Below are 3,456 nucleotides of genomic sequence, written 5' to 3'. Positions count from 1 at the left end.
AAAGAAATTATATCCGGAATATAAAAAACTCAATATCACAAAAACTGATAACGACAAATTAGATCAATTAATAGATAATATATCTAAAATAGAATATAAATATATTCAATACTTAAAGAAACAATGAATAACGAGAATGAAGAATATAGACAAAAACTTAACGAAATAATTATAGCAAAAAGACAAGAATTGAGACATAGGCAAAATAGACTTAATAGTAATATATTTGCAGGAATTTGTAAAAAATCTATAACAGCATAGAGGAAAACTATTTTATATCTACAAATACAAATAGAAAGCTTAGAATATACACTACAACACAACTTATAAATGAATAAAGAAGAATACGCAATAGATGAAAAAACATATGAAAATTATGACGGATTAAAAATAAAGATAATATTTTCTAATCTAGGAAGAAGATAATTTGCCTACAGGAGGTCAAGTTTCAATCATTCACATTTGTAACTCTATAGTGTTCAAAGATAAAACAGTGCACAATGTTCTATTTATTCCAGAATTCAAGTATAATCAACTCTCAGTTTAACAACTGACAAAGTAACTAAGATGTGTTGAATTGTTCTTTCCTGACTTTTGTACATTTCAGGAACTCTTCAGTGGACAAGTTCTGAGGATTAATAGAGAAGAACACGGACTTTATCTGTTGAAGAAAAGTATTGACAGGATCAAGGAAGACTCTATAGTTTCATCAAACTATCTTACTTCTACTATTTCAAATAATGTCAACAATAGTTGTTCAAATTCTGTTGATTGTGTCACTTGCTTGTGGCATATGAGATTAGGCCATGCTCCTCTTAGAGTCTTGAGAATAATAGGAAGCTTGAATCCTATGGAATTTCATGATGATCAATGTATTGTATGTCCTATTGTCAAGAAATCAAGATTACCCTCTCCTTTGAGTAACTCATTGCCACTTTGTGCATCTGACATTGTACATGTTGATCTATGGGGGCCTTACCTCATCTCATAGATTAGCTCTAAGTCATATATTTTTTTCGACACATGATAATTTCCTTTTTATCTATGCCAAGTAAGTACTTCAGCTTTCCAAATCTTTCATTTTGAACCTCATTTGTATGTCTTTTGTTATCTGTTAGATTAGAATAAGATTGGAACAAGTGACCATGAAATCATCTACATACACCAAGATACAATCAAATCTGCCCCAATCTTTTGTGTGAACAATGAGCAGTCATAGTGAGATTGAACAAACCCTTTATCAAGTAATGAATCATTGATCTTTAGGTTCCATTGCCTTGATGCTTGTTATAGTCCATATAATAACTTGTTTAATTTGCAAACCATCTGGTTTCCCCCTGGTTGGCAAGACCATCTGGAATCTGCATATAGACATCTTCTAGGAGTTCACCTTGCAAGAATGCATTGTGAACATCCCTTTGAAACACATACGAACTGCAAGGGGAAGCTAAAGCCATAATAGACCTTACAGTGACCATCTTGGCCATAGGATAGAAGGTCTCTAAGTAATCAAGGCCTTCTTGTTGACTATACCCCGTGACAGCCAATCTAGCTTTATATCTTTCAATTTGACCATCAGAATTATACTTTAATTGATACACTAATTTGCACCCAATGGGAACCTTATTAGGAGGAAGAGGGACTATAGACCAAGTCAGATTCTAAAGTCAAAGCTTTGATTTCATCATCCATTGCTGCAATCCATTTTTTATCATGGAAAGCTTCATTGTATGAGGAGGGTTCAGACACTGGTGAGTAGGAAGTAAGAGAGGCTCTGTAAGCAGGGGACAACTGATCATAGGAGTATACTGAGAAAGAGGATAGGAACAATGATGAGCAGACTTAGTGGATACTACATTATCTGTGAGCCATACAGGAGGTTTAGATGATCATGAAGAATGTCTTGGTATTGGTGGAACATGTTGTGCTACTGGTAGATGAGGAACAAGTTCAACTAATTGTATAGGATCTGCAGGTGGAACAACCACAGTTGGAGGAGTAGGAACAGGCACATGATCATTAGGAACTATAGGATCATTATCAGTAGGAAGATCAAGTACAGGAAATAAGCAGAATGAGAAGTGGGTAAATTTTTGAAGGGATAGATATCCTCCTTAAACACTAAATCTCTACTTACGAACATGTGATTAGAACTTAAGTCAAAGAGTATATAACCTTTTTGGGAAGAAGTATAGCATAAAAATATTGTTGGATAGGCTCTAGGAGAAAATTTGTCACCTTTCCTCACATCTGTAGCATAGCAGAGAGAGCCAAAACCTCTGAGATGAAGTAAAGAAGGAATCCTATTGTATAACTTTCAAAAAGTGATTGACCATTCAACGATACAGATGACAAACTATTAAAAAGATACACAGCTATGGATACACATTCTCCCAAAAATCTTAATGGAACATGCCCCTAAAATCTCAGTGCTCTAGGGATGTCAAGAATAAACCTGTGTTTTCTCTCAACTACACCATTCTGCTGAAGGGTGTAAATACATGAGCTTTGGTGAAGAATATCATCCTCCTTAAACAAACTATGAAGTTGAGAATTGTAGAATTCAGTGCCATTATCTGTTCTGAAGCACTTGATAGATGCATCAAACTAGTTCTTGATCATCACAATGAAATCTCTCAGAATAACAATTGAATCAGACTTATTTATCATTGAAAATAATTATGGATAAGAGAATATACAAGAGCATAATACAAGAGCTAATTGGTATATCAACCATTATACAAGAGCTAACAAATAATTATTTAAACGGAAACGCTATATGGAGTTACTATGTAAGAGATCAGTTAATGATTTATTCCAATTCAAGGGAGCTAAGAAAAGCAGATATGGATGAAGTCCAAAGATGAATTTTATCATTACTTAAGCCAGAAGAACGACCTACGACATGAGCACTAAAAGTAGGATTTATTTCGACAGAATTATTAACCAGATATTGCAAGCTAATTGGTCACAAATACCTTGACCATATATGTTCAAAATGTAACAGAGAAGATAATATAATCCCAAACGTCCAGCTGGAGTAAGAGATGAAAGACGGATGAGAAGATAAGAAGAAGAAGATAAAGTTGTAGATAAAAGAGATAAGGAAGAAGACATAGTCATGAAAAGTCTTAAAGTAAATAGTGGAAAGATAAAGTAAAGACAAAGTTTTTTGACTTATTGTAAAATGTAGTAATTGTATAAGTGTAGTAAGTGGACAAGTGTATAGTGTGTCATAAGTAGTAGGTATGGTGTGCCATAATAGATTATGGGGCACATTATTATACTATATAGGGACATTATTATTTTTCGTAGCGGAACTGGTAGTTGAGGTATTCATAGAAGTGGTAGTGTGGTAGTTGGTAATGTGGTAGGTGAGTAATTTATTTTAATCATTTTTATTATAATATTTTTTGTTAAGTGTCTTAATCTTGATATCTCTTTAATATTGTTTTT

This window comes from Solanum tuberosum, unplaced genomic scaffold (assembly GCF_000226075.1).
Source record: "Solanum tuberosum cultivar DM 1-3 516 R44 unplaced genomic scaffold, SolTub_3.0 scf00079, whole genome shotgun sequence".
In the NCBI taxonomy this organism is placed as follows: Eukaryota; Viridiplantae; Streptophyta; class Magnoliopsida; order Solanales; family Solanaceae; genus Solanum; species Solanum tuberosum.
This window is presented reverse-complemented; position numbering follows the sequence as displayed.